The sequence below is a fragment of the Nycticebus coucang genome, chromosome 16, assembly GCF_027406575.1.
Source record: "Nycticebus coucang isolate mNycCou1 chromosome 16, mNycCou1.pri, whole genome shotgun sequence".
NCBI lineage: Eukaryota > Metazoa > Chordata > Mammalia > Primates > Lorisidae > Nycticebus > Nycticebus coucang.
The window spans coordinates 88,155,981-88,170,769 of record NC_069795.1 but is presented as its reverse complement, the minus strand read 5'-3'; the positions used below and the strand labels follow the sequence as shown (position 1 = coordinate 88,170,769).

Genomic DNA, 14,789 nt, shown 5'->3' with positions numbered 1-14,789 from the left:
AAGAGAAGCCTATGCTGTGAGGAATTGAGGACTTCAGCTAACAACCACATGAGTAAACTTGGGGGCCAATTTTCCAGCCACAGCTGAGCCTTCGGATGACTTCAGTTTGAGCCAGCAGCTCAACTACAATCTCCTGAAAGATGATGAGCCAGAACAACCCAGCTACACTGCTGCCATAGTCCTGATCCTCAGAAAATGTGTGAAATAATACATGTTTGTTGTTTTAAAGTGCTAGCAGATGACTAACACAGAACATATGACAGCATCTTGCTTTGCAATGAAAATTTAAAATCAGCCACTTCCTTGGTTATATACGAATTAATCACCTCGTCCACTGGTAAATGTCATTGTTGGATGTCTTTTTTTTTTTTTTCCTCAGTAACTTTAGGTGCTGTCTGCTGGGTGTAGTGGCTCGGGCCTATGAGGTCAAGGAGGGAGGATCACTTGAGGCCAGGAGTTTGAGACCAGCATGGGCAACATACTAAGAACCCATCTTTACAAAAAACAGAAAAATTATCTGAGCTATGCTGATGCCACCGCACTCCAGCCTGGGTGACAGAATGAGAGCCTTGGGGTGCGGGAAACAGAATTTACTATATGCAAACATATTTTAAGTTTGTTGGATTTTTGCATTCATCTATTATAGTGCAAAAAAGAGAATAGCTGTTTTGGTGCTTTCTATTTTTTCTTCTGTAATTCCCAGTAGATTTTTAATGCAATTTGGGTTTCTGAGAGAATTATCTATGAAAATACTAAACTATTTTCATGTAATCATACTGAATCTTATACTTCTAAAAATTAACCTGTCCTTACTTTATTTTAAACAAAAAAAGGGGGGAGGCAGGGCGCAGTGGCTCACACCTGTAATTCTAGCACTCTGGGAGGCTGAGGAGGATGGGTTGCCTGAGCTCACAGGTTTGAGACCAGGCTGACCAAGAGGGAGACCCCCATCTCTAAAACTAGTTGAGCATTGTGTTGGGTGCTTGTAAGTCCCAGCTACTCAGGAGGCTGAGACAAGAGAATTGCTTGGGCCCAAGAGTTCGAGGTTGCTGTGAGGTGTAATGCCATGACACTCTACCCAGGACTACAAGTGAGACTCTATCTCAAAAAAAAAAAAAAAAAAAAAGACTGATTTGCAAAACCTATTCTGGTTCTGCCAAATCTAAAATTCTGCACCTGTGGCTCAATGAGTAGGGCACCGGCCCCATATACCAAGGGTGGTAGGTTTGAACCCGGCCCCGGACAAACTGCAACAAAAAAATAGCCGGGCACTGTGGCAGGCACCTGTAGTCCCAGCTACTCAGGAGGCTGAGGCAAGAGAATCGCCTAAGCCCAAGAACTGGAGGTTGCTGTGAGCTGTGACGTCACAGCACTCTACTGAGGGCAACAAAGTGAGACTCTGTCTCTAAAAAAAAAAAAAAATAAGTAAATAAATAAAATAAAATTCTGCTTTCCAATGTCCATTTAGCATCCCTGTACAATTGCTCTTTGCATCCCACCTTAGGTTTTAAAGAGCCTTCATACCTAAAATGCCCATGAAGAGATTTTATTCTACTTTGTGGCAAAAGATTTAGTCAAATGTTTAAAAAAGCTATCACAAAAGAACAAAATCTTTTGGCTTAGCGCCAATAGCTCAATGGTTAAGGCACAGGCCACGTACACCAAGGCAGGTGGGTTGGAACCCAGCCGGGGCCTGCTAAACAACGACAACTGCTACAAAAAAATAGCCAGGCATTGTGGTGGGAGCCTGTAGTCCCAGCTACTTGGGAGGCTGAGGCAAGAGACTTGCTTGAGCCTAAGAGTTTAAGGTTGCTGTGAGTTGTGATGCCCTGGTGCTCTACTGAGGGCGACATAGTGAGACTCTGTCTGAAAAAGAAAAAAGAAAAAGAACAAAAATTTTCAACTATTTTTTCCCCCTCTAGATTGAAAAAAAGGAAGAGAAATAAGAGAAAAACAAGGAAAGACATAAGAGTAAATTATGAATGCTATCTTATTATGGCTTTAATTTTAAGTAATTTATTCAAAAATGCAGCCATTTCCACTATTCAAGGCATTCAAGATGTAGCTGTGGAAATTAAAACAAACAAACAAAAAACCAAGACAAGACCCAGCTCCCATGGAACTTCAAATTTTTTTTAATTTAAAAGACTAATCCAAAAAATGGACGTGGCTCTTTTTAGTAGAATCATTTGGATCTATCAAAAATGAGGGAAACCAAATAAAATCCTGAATTCCCAGACCCCTGATCTCCCCTCTTTTAAGCCCTACCATAAAGGATTTGCTATGGTAGGGCTTTAAGTTCTCCAAGATGCATGCTTTACCTCACCATTATAAAGTGATTACTAATGAGTTATTTCTTTTTTCTTTTTTTTGTAGAGACAGAGTCTCACTTTATGGCCCTCGGTAGAGTGCCGTGGCGTCACACAGCTCACAGCAACCTCCAACTCCTGGGCTTAAGCGATTCTCTTGCCTCAGCCTCCAGAGTAGCTGGGACTACAGGCACCCGCCACAACGCCCGGCTATTTTTTGGTTGCAGTTTGGCTGGGGCTGGGTTTGAACCCACCACCCTCGGCATATGGGGCCGGCGCCTTACTGACTGAGCCACAGGCGCCGCCCATGAGTTATTTCATTATGCATAAATTACAGGACAAAAAAAGATACATTTTGAAAATGCTAATTCCAAATATCAGGGTAGTTTTTGGCTTTTTTTTTTTTTTTAATTTTGGTTTTTGAAAAGGTCCCGTAGGCAACTGGAAGTTTTCATTTAGTTTAGCCTTAATGATTATTTACTGTACCCAGGGCCCAGAAGGAAAATCCATATGATCTTCAATTTCCTTAACTTAAATACAAGGAAGTGCCAACAGTAACCAAAATACTTTTCAAACATATTTAAAGAACCATTTTTTCACCATCAAATTTTACTACCGGGACACTCTATGCTTTTAAAAACCATTCGCTTGATATCACATTTAACAGACAAAACTCAAATTCTCATTTCAAAAATGTTTACCAGACATAAGAGAATCATGTTTTCTTAGGAAAGGGTTTAAAATATTACCTATACATGCTTAGTGTCTACTTGGAAAGGGGAAATTCAGATTGACATAGAAACCTGTTCCTCCAACTATATGAAAATGGAGGCTTCTTTATGAACATGTATTATGAAATACTACTATACATATATATATAAACTTAAAAGACTGCCATGTACTCAGCACATGTACATTCAAGATTATTACATAAAGATAAAAATATAAGGTATTTTATAATGGAGAAATAATTATTCCACAAAACTCGCTGAAAGATGGTTGCTGCAACTGAGACCTAACTTAAATTTAGAGCTTTTAAATAGCTAGCATCATTAGATAAGAGATGTACTAGTTCATCCAGTTTATCAAGAGATGGACTTTTCCTCTCAGAGGAACAAGCTTAAGTGTAAGAGATACTAAACACAATGGATAGTGTTTTCAACATTATGTAGAAGATGCAGATTGTCACGTGGCAGAGACTGTAAAGTGGTAACCTATGAGCCAGACTTAACGCACAGCTGTATCTGTTCTGATATTCACAGTGTCTTAAAATTTTTTTGAGTTGTAGCCAATATTTAAAACTTTGGAAATTTAATATAAGAACACTTTGACTTCCAATTTACATTGGCCCCACATATCTGAGTGGTAGCAGTTGGCTGGAGCTGATGGACAGCTGTCCCTCCTGCACTCCCTAGACCACTTGTCACCACCTACTCATGTCCTCTGCAGATATCAGCCCTGCAGGCACCTAAGCAGGGACTCCTGAAAATATATAGTGATCTCCTATAACAATCTTACTACAAAAGTTAGGTGCATGATACAAAATCATCCATCTTTAAGACCAGTCTGCTGGAAATTAGAGTGATGGAACACAGGGACAGGGAGCAGACCTGAGTGGGGTCTCTCTCTGGATGGACATCAGAACCCCACGGGACTCTTTAAACAACACAGAAGCCAAATTCCAAGGACTTTCAGGACTTCCCAAGAGTCCTTGGCTATGGAGTTAAGAAATCATTGAGAGAACAGTATTTTCATTGTCTTAAAGTAATACCCGGGGCTCGGCACCTGTGGCTCAAGTAGCTAAGGTGCCAGCCACATACACCTGAGCTGGAGGGTGCAAATCCAGCCTAGGCCCCACCAAACAATGATGGCTGCAACCAAAAAATAGCCAGACATTGTGGCAGGCGCCTGTAGTCCCGGCTCCTTGGGAGGCGGAGGCAGGAGAATCACTTGAGCCCAGGAATTGGAGGTCGCTGTGAGCTGTAATGCCACAGCACTCTACCCAGGGCGACAGCTTGAGGCTCTGTCTCTCAAAATAAATAAATAAAATAAAGTAATACCCTGTTTTTGAACAAAAAATCATGTATGTAGGACTGATTAACTGAGGAAGTATGTATCAGAGTGTACTGGCTCATGTCTTGTTTCTGAATTGAGGGCATCCATTTTGCCTAGTTGAAAATGTTTTGAAAGCCACCCACGCTCACGAAACCCTAACATATACAACAGATAAAAGGAGAGCTGCTCTTCTTGAAGAAGGGCTAGGAAGACCAACCTGCTTGGACTTCCTGAAGTAAAAACTGGTTCTCAACAAACAAATGGGTTTCGTGTCCCTCTGCCATAACTCTTTAACGTCAGTTGACTCTGATGGCGCTGTGAGAGCTAAAGTGCAATCACTGGCCAAAGAGCTCCCTGGAAAGTTTCTGAAGGACAAACATTCTAAGATGCTGATTATAGAAAAATCCATAGATTTAGTAGCCTGGCACACAGTTGGTAAAGCAAGCATTTGTTACTGAAGTGAAAGTGACAGGAGATGAAAGGCCATTCCACAGGAAGCAGATGCACCAGTGACAAGGGCAGGCTCTCAACCTTCCTTAAGAAAGGGGTTTAGGTCTGCCAGGTCTGCCAGAACTAAATAAGGAACGAACTCGACACTCAGAACTACATACTATTGCAGGATGGATATTTACACACTTTTTTAAAGCAGCAAATCCCATTTCTAAACCAAATCCTAGACTGAACTCCAATACCATAAATAAAACAACAATGAATGCCAACGGTCTTCAGATTGCACAGCACATAAGAAGCCAGGCTTCCCTGTGTACATATATCTATTCCTTCTTCCCATAAATCTGACATCTCCTTGGAATCCTAAGGCTCTGCAGAATAGTGTTAAAAATACTGTCATGGGAATAAAAGATATGACTTTGGCCTAGAAATGTTTAAGGTAGGTATTAGCACCTTGACCACAATCGATACATATGAACTAAAGCCAGCAATCAATTTCAATATCTACACAAATCAATTAACCTACCTCTTTCCTGGCTAAACTCTCCTGATGTAGAAATAATTACACTAAAACAAACCACCTATTCCTGGTCCTTTATAACCCTTCCAAAAAAATGCCTTTTCAACTTTCCTACTTAATAAACCTAAATTTCTGTCTTCTTTAATTCAAGTTATCAAGCAACCAGAACCTTTGTCATCTCACATATTCTGTGGAAACTGTGTAAAGATTTTAAAAATAGTAAACAGCTAAAAAAAATTAAAATATTAAGCAATCAGTATTTTGTTCTTTATTCCTTAAAAGAGAGAATAAATTCTACATTTTTAAATACCCAACCTTAAAATCTGGTTTCTAAAGATCCTTGGTTTCATCATCTTTAGTGGTGGCACAACTCAAGGAATTTTAAAAGGCTTAGTTTACAAAACCAGCGTCCATGACTTGAAGACATCACCATCAGTTCGAAGAGAAAAGGAAAAAGAGTACAGCTGGATCCAGGAGAAAGGCCAGATAATTCATGCATCGGCAAATTTTTTTTCTATCCTTCAATGGTTTAAAAAATAAGAAAGATGTTTTCTCTTTACAAAGAATAACAATTATACTTCTGGAGGAACCTAAACTTTCAGCTCTGGGAAATTCCTTCCCAAAGTTTCAACCACTTACAAAAAGCCTACGAAGTCTGACCTCCACACCATGGAAGCATGTGTGTCGGCTGCACATTCTGAGTAAGCCTATGCCACAGAACCCATACATTCCAACACATTGAGCAAGCACACACATGCCTCCCAGCGTCCCTGACCCTCGGCTGGGAGGGCAAGGGGGCTGCAGATAGGCCTACACACCAGGCATGCGCTGCCAGCCCTTCCCAGCCATCCCCACGGAAATGCACAGGGGATGGAGGATGAGGGAGAGGAAGTGGCCAGTGCAGGGCCTTAGGGAAAGAAATGCAAAACCTTTTGTGGGGCAGGCCAACCACATACTCAGAGAGTTTTCAAATGTCAAAGCAAAGAACAAGTTGTGTGAGATTCCCATTCCTGTTGTTGCCGTTGGAATCACTTATCTTCCCAACACTATCATCTAGGACTCATCTTTCCCACATACTCCAGAATTAGAGAGAGAGCTAGAACTGCTCGACTTGGTTTTGTCACCTATGCCTCTATGGCCACCTCTTCCCTCCCCTTCGCCCTCCCTCCCTTAATAATTGAAGAGGCTAAACTGCACTTTTCCACTGTTAAACTGCTTTCATCATCTATATCCAACTACTTCAAATAAAGAGACACAAACATTTCACTTTGAAACCTTATCCATACAATGATGAAGAAAAACATCCACTGAAATTTCAAAGTATGCATTGTTAAAATCACAAAGAATAGGAGAAACTAAAGTAAAAGGTCTCTACACAGTAAAAAGTATATAGCTTGTCCTCACATGTGCTTTTTAAAAATATCTCCTTCATAAATTAGTATAAGATTAACCTACCCACAGCATGATCACTCAATTTTTCCTTTGTTTTTCCAAGAGAAAGATATAGCATTGCAACAAAAATGCCTTTTCTGGTAATACTTTAAGCTCAATGAAGTTCTTGATTGAGAAAAGTAATTATTTTATAGCATAAATTTTACAAAAGTATGTTCTTATCAAAAAAGCATCACTTCTCTGTCTAGGAGCAACCTCTTATTTATCTCATTTCATTGGTAGTAAACTACATCTTCTGCCCCATGTTACTAAACAAAAAAATAGTCAAAGTGCGTAAGATACTTGAGTATTATATCCAAAAGATCCTATCAATCTTTCTATTCTCTGTACTTTCACTGACCTTTTCATGTGTTGAAAGGTTTAAAATTTTCTGATTTTCCTATGATGAACCATTATGTAAAAAGTAATTTGCAAAAATTCCATTATTTCCTTTCTCTAAATCATAAGACATTTTAAAAAATACATATAAAAGATAAAAGCACACCAAACTCTGTACAACATTCTAGAACCTAAACAAACAAGCTTAAGGTTTTTTTTTGTTTTTTTAGGATTTGAGAAAAAAATGATCTGGGCCCAAGGCCTAAAATATAGACCTTCCTCCCACATTGCATAAATATATGGTTTTTACACTTAAATATCAAACATGATGATTTTTTTAAAACACCTTTTTCTCTTAATACAATTACAAATGTCTCTACTATATAGGACTACTTCAAGAAAGTTCCTTCAGATTATAACTCTTTTCATTTTTTGTCAATTACCTTAAAGATACAATGAACTTTAGACCCTTACCTTTCTAAGCATATCTGTTGTATATATGCAAATTTTGTATCTTATTCTGAGTTAGGAATAATATACAAAACTACTCTACGTACACATTATCACAAGTTCCTATTTATTGCTGTATTCAATTTAGGTAAGACAGCAAGGACAATATGGCCACTGCCTCTCTGAAGCAGTTTTGGTCAACGGAAGGAAGAACTGTTTTGGAGACTTAAGCTTCCTAGCCCTGTCTTTATATTAAATATAGGCTCACTCTGGGCTGTTGGGAGGATAAAATAGAAGGACTAGAAGGCCGAGTCCAGTGTGTAACACATAGCAGCTACTCAGTATTAATTACCTTTCCTCCTTTCTCCAACCTTTTGGGTCAGAATTACATGGAAAATGCAATATCTGACTCTTGACTATACTAACTTGAAGAAATCCTTGGAAAGTTGGAAATAGCTTTCTTTTACCTTTTTTTTTTTTAACTTCATAATTCCTGCTTCCTTTCCTCCACCACCATAAATACAGTCCACAAGATTTAAAGGAAACAAGAAGAGAAATATAGGAACAATTTACAAGGAAGGGGAAATGAACTGTACTTTACATACTTAGTTATTTAACATACATTTGAGTGATTTTATCATTAGTGAACAACTCTGAAAACTTTACGAATACTGTCCCTTTTAACACACCATACTCACAGGACAAGCCAAAGACCTTATTTGGTACAGAAAGTAAAGCAGAGAAAGATGCTACCTCTGGGGCAATCTGGGGAAAGATGGCAGTTCCTTACCAGGGAAACACTAAAACCACAACACAGTCCTGACCTCCCCACTGTGGGCTAGCTGAAACCTGTGAAGAACTCACCCAACTGATTCCCTGAGCAACACTTTCATTTACCACATGGCACAGTCTTGACCCAGGCTATACCTCACTGCCTAATCTGTGTGGCTCAGCTGCTGAGAGAAACGTCTATTTTGGCAATGTCCTATTTCACAACACAAGGAATGCAACCCCTGAAAAAAGCAAGGTAATGACAACAAAAATACCATCTGTCTAGGTATACTCCCCACTTCTGCCTGTAGGCAAACATGGAGATGGGAAAGGGTAACACTGCTTTGAAAATTACCTGTTTGTTTCTAATTATTCTCTTTCTTTAAACCCTATAGCAAAGCGCAGATCATTCGGACAATGTAAGATCACTGCAAAGTGTCAATTCACAAATTTGTTTTTGGGTATTTCCATCATTCTTGAATAGTACTCTTTGATCCTTTCAGTTGACTGCTTTAATTAAAAAATTAAATGAAGGTTGAAGTACGAGTCAGAAGATGTGGATTCTATCTCTACTTCTTAATAGTCATGTGGCTTTAGGCAAATTATTAAACTTCTCTAAGACTAAGTTTCTTTATCTGAAAAAAGGGAAAATATCAGTTGTCCTATCTTCTTCTTAAAATTATTATTTGGAATAAATGAAATATTATGTGGAAGAGGCTAGAACAGCACCATACTATATGCATGTATGATATGGGCATAAAAAATACATCTCCCTGGGATAGTGCTACCAGTATTATTTACATATCAACACATGGAGTTATGAAACAACCTTTATGATAACATTTAAAATAAAAATTAAAAAATTCAAGCTTCTCATTAAGGCAAATTCATACCTTGGAAACATATTAATTATATGACAGTAAGAAAAACTGAAAATGTCATTCTAATTGCAACAATCCATAGTTTTCCTGGTCATTAGCATACATATCTCATGATATGGGTAAATATTAGAAATTTGAAAACATGCATTGGAATTTTTAATTTTCATTTATTGGACTTATTAAAATATTTAATTTGTGAAATATCTTTGATATTAAACAGAATGGGAAAATGCTAATTAAATGTTCTAATTTTAAGAAATAAGGTGCAGAACAGATAAATAATCAGGAAAACCTGGATAAACAAAGAAAATGTATCTCAAAAATGCACCCTCATTATTTAGTGAAAACCAGAGGCTTGGGAAGAGGAGAAATATAACTATTAAATGAACAGGGTTAGTTTTTGGATTTGATTGCCTCTTATTAATGCAAAAGCATCCACTTTTGCTGGTCTACTTATTTTATCTTAATATGTCATCAAACTCTAAAGCAAATTAAAGAAATAGTTATTGTATTCCCCCCTCCTCTTTGGCAGCCAATAAACAGAATTGGAAGTTTTCTAAAAAGAAATAATTTTCTTCACTATTTTATGGAGATACCAGACTAAAGTCCATGATCAAAACAGGAAAAGTAAAACCTTAAAAATAATGCTCTGAGCACTCTGCAATTTTGCTACCCAAAATAGAACCCATACAGTCTATGCCACCAAATGAAAATTATAAGTTTCTGAGCATGAATTCAAATTATAAAGTAAAAGATTTAAAATGTTTTAATGGTGATAAATAGGAGAAAGACATATCTTTACTGGAAAGTGTTTGTTGTTTATTTGCTATTACTTGTTCAATAATATTGTTTTAAATGACTATTCTAATCTGAACTTGAATTTGAGTGTAAGAAGGAAAAAACTTGACTAATGAATTATTTGGGCATATTTTGTTACACGAGAACTCTTCCATCCCTCAGTTAAGAAGATAGCTGTTGAGAGATTATGCTTTTGACTAAAAGTTTTAGAGCTTCAATTTTTTAAAAATTGGTTTAGCCATGCCCCACTACTCTCTAACATCAATTAAAAACACTGAAAACAATTTAACACAGTATTTAAATATAATTTTTAAAAATGTATTTTGAAATTTATAATTCAACTTTTTAAACAGCCAATATTCTCCTAATGACATTGATTCATTTAGAGTATTTTTTTTTTTCAGGCAAAATGCTATACTGCCTTTCAAAGTATAGAATTTCTAAATGAAAATGCACATTTCAAATCCTAAATTTTCTAATACTTAAAAAGTGGTACCAAAGCCTTCACAGAATCAGTTGTGAGAGGGGACATCCAAGCCAAAAAGATGAAGAGTAGTTTTGTACTGGATGATCCTTTTAGTACCATGCTCACTGAAAAAGTCACTGCAGGTGCTTGTGCTTCCATCACCTACAAGAGTTATACATCACTCAAAGCAAATACCATTGCACTTGATTCCTTTGCCACAAGTTTCAATCACCTAGCAATGTTCATTAGTCTTTTCAGGACTGACATTCACAGCAACTACTGGTCAATTAAATGTCTGCTCCTGTTCTACTCTTGAAACCACACGTCTGTAACTACTGTCCCTCTCCCCAAAATACAGACACAAACTTGCACACACCCCATCAGAAATGAAACAGCTCAAATAATATTCTCTAGCAACTCTGACCAATTACTCATCTTGAGGGTTTCATTAACAGACCTAGAAGAATGATTCAGCTGTAGACAGCAAATATTTATAAAGTTTGAAAGTATCAACTATGTATAAATAGCTCCTGTAGAAATCTGTTTTTCATAGCTTTGAGGACTTCTAATAAATGTGCCCAACTTACTATCCTACTATGTACAATTTAACATCATGTACGTTTCCACCATCCAATACTTAAAAATATAGAGCAATCTCCCCCCCCAAAAGCCATATTTGTTTACTCAAAATAATAGAGAAATACTACTTTTGATACCCAACTAGTTCTAAATCTTCTAATGTCTTTTTAAAGAAATATTTTAAAAGTTAAAAGCATTTCCTCTTAAAGAAAATATATTACTCTTTAGATCATTATGCACAAAAGGCTTTGTACAAATATTACTGATCTCCTTTCATTTTCTCTCTACTAAGTGATATCTCAGGTTAACATAATAAAAAAACAAAACTCTCAGACTATCTCTTATTGGTCATCTTATACCCAGCTATAAGTATAAGGAAACATTATTATTATTATTAAAAAGGACAATACCACATATCACCAAACCACCTTTTAGAATAAATGTGCAAGTGTTTAGCCATTAAATACTTTTATAAATTGTTACACTACAATTTAAAATTGATATATATTTGGTAACTTGGAAAATCAAGCAAAACAAAACCTGATTTGTAGATTTCACTGATTTTAATATTTAATGATACAAAAATATCAAATGAGCTGTCTTTTAAAAATGTAAACTAGAATTTTAAACTTACATCATCATTTAAATTATCAATTAATTTTTTTCTTTACTGTTTCCGTTTTAACTCTAATATTCATCTCTCAGAAGTCACAACAATGTATAATGCTCTATGGTATTACCAAGAACCGTATGAAAAAATTAATAACCTTTTTTTAAATGAGAAACTAAAAGTCCAACTCCAAAGCCAAATCAAAAGCAACCTAATAGTGATGTCATATATTTTGTATTAATATATATTATATCCACACATGAAATCTATATAATTAAACCCAGGTTTTAATTTCCAATTCAACAGGTTCTTAAAATAGAAGGCCACCGTATGATTTTAACCTAATAAAGTCTTTTCTGTTTCTAGAAAATTAAAAATTGATGCAGCAAAAGCCTTTGTTGCAGGGAGGGCTTGAGGTTGGGTGGGTTTTTTTTTTCCCCTTTTTGGTATTTAATTTGACTATACACAATGTAGTACATACAAGCAAAATACAATTGAGATACTGTTTTAACATTCCTATAGGAGACCAAATTCATTTGCATTGGAGAGAACACAATTACTGATTTTTAACTCATGAAAGACAAATTCATAGCTTTTTCCTACACTATCTCATCGTATTCACACCATCCCAGTGGAAGAATATCTAGTACCACTTAGTTACTTCCTAGAAGTGGGCAGAAATTAAATTTTTCAAAGTTTTGTTTCTCACAGAATTATTCAACTTTAGATACAAAAACACATTCAAGTTAGCATATATCTTAGCTCAAAACAATTTATGCAATGTGTGTGTGTATCTATTACATAATTTTTAAATCAACACCAAAATGAAATTTCTGTCAAGGAAATTCATACAACTTTTGCCAGCATTCTGAAGCTTACCAGTTTTTTTCTCTTTAATGAACCTTTGACCATATATACTATCAAGAAATGTGAATAGAAAAAAAAAAGATCAAGGATTTTTATTCAACAGAGCCTGAAACCAACTTAGAAAGTAAAAGAAATATTAATAAATGCTTTGTGCATGGCTCACATTACAGTAATTTGCATTTAATAAGAATGAAACCCATGTGGCAAAAAAGAAAAGTTTTCTATTAGTGATGACCCTAAGAAAATAACGGTATCTAGCCTGTCTACTACAATAGCACATATAAAATGATGCTAGAATATTTAACAAAAGATCCAATTGGTAAGCACACAGCATGCCAATAATTTCCTAACTCAAGATAAAAACATCTCCTCCCAAACTATCATTAGCTTTAAAAAATGTATTTGGGCTATAGACATCAAACTGATTCTTGAGAAATCAAATCAGTACACCATAAAGAAAACTAGTGCTCAATTGCTGAATGATTTTTAAGTAAGCAAGTAATGAGGATGAACTGTTTTCTTCACATTTTCACTTCAACCAATACAAAAACCACATATAGAATTGACTTAACACTGACTAATTTACTTACAACTTGTTAATTTTCACAGAAATACAACAAAAGAACACCAAAACAGTCACAATATAACATAAAAGCTTTAGTTTCAAATGTCACAGCACCCTGGTTTTTGTAAGCTACCAGCGTGGTGGTGTCCAGTACATGAGAACATACAAGCTGCCTCATCCCAAGAGTCTGATCTTAGTACACAATACCAGTCATTAGCTATCTCTCCCTTAGCCTGCAGTGCAAGTAGCTAATTTCTACATTTTAAACTAATAAAGGAAAAAAAGATTAAAACCATCCAATCAGAAATTATGCAACTTCTACAGCAGCAGCTTATGCATACATTTGGAATGTTAAATATCTTCAGTGTAGTGAATCATACACAGCACATTTTAATCTACCTCATGGGTATTTCATATCACCCACATGTTCAAAGAAATCATGTACTAAATAAGGTTGTATAAATCCTAGATTGCTCTTTATTTAATTTATACTGAAACCTTGGGGCATACTTTTATTTCTGAACTCTTATATAAACAGAACAAAATTACTGAAGTGACATTCCAGCTAATAGCAAATAAACTCTGCATTTTAAAAGAAAACAGTTAAGAAGTAGTATATTTTGTAAGAATTTTTAACTTTAGATATATTAATATTTCACTTATATTGCAAAATAATATACATTGCAATATGAAATAATGAGACATCAACTAACCCAAGTTAAAAATTTACTGATTTTTACTAATTATAACCCTCAAATGGATTCATAACAGCTATACAGCCAACAGAATTAGACATTTATACAAGAGTTCATTGAATATTTTAGTGCTTTTTCAAACATAGTTCAATATATTCACCAAGCTTTCAAGTGTTGTGAGATGAGTGATTAAACTTGCAGTAAATACTTAATATATCAGAAAGCTTCAACTTAGATTTCTCAAATGAAAAAGTATTAAAGGAAAGTATACAAATCTAGAATACTATATTAAAAACCAATTGGTTACACATTGCATCTTTTCCAACAGAGAAAAGAACTAGCTTATTATACATGAAACTGCACATAATTCTTTATGTTCTACTCTGCTTCTAAGTAGTTTTCTGATATGCCAGCGTCATTTGCAAACAAAAGATATTGTTGCTTAAATTAATATATATCTGGAAATGTCCACACAATTTTTAAAAATCCCTTCAACAAACACATCTAAGCATTTATAAAATTAGAGTAGTTCGTTTTAAAATCTATTCAATCCTGGCAAAAATCAAGAAACCATACTATGAACTATCACAAATTGTAAAGGTGGTAAATCAAAAACTTCACTTAGCCTCTCCAATTCAGCTACTTAATGACTAATGGTGAAGAAATGTATGTGAATGGGATATAAACTAAGTTACCACACAAAGAAGAAAAAAATTTAGAATGAGTAATAAAGAGCCCCAATTTAAGTCCACAATAAACTTTAAACAAAGATGTTCTGCCTCATTCTCTCCTCATAGAAAGATATTTCTTGTGTTAGCAAATCACTGTGGAGAAATCCAGCCTCCATAAAACTTGTTACTCCTTCATTAACAACAGTGCACTTAAATATAACCATAGATTTCACAATAATCTTTGTTTAGCAGCAAACATTTCTTACAAGCAACAACAACAAGAACAACAAAATGCTCACAAGCAATACCCAGTAGTCTCAGCGACTTTTTTT

At 35.6% G+C, this 14,789-nt stretch overlaps 1 protein-coding gene across 2 annotated transcripts in view; it reads right to left on the bottom strand.

The window, feature by feature from the left end:
* Positions 1 to 14,789, bottom strand: part of IGF2BP2 (insulin like growth factor 2 mRNA binding protein 2) — a 228,610-nt gene that overhangs the window by 211,422 nt on the left and 2,399 nt on the right. The gene's annotated exons all lie outside the window — the stretch shown is intronic.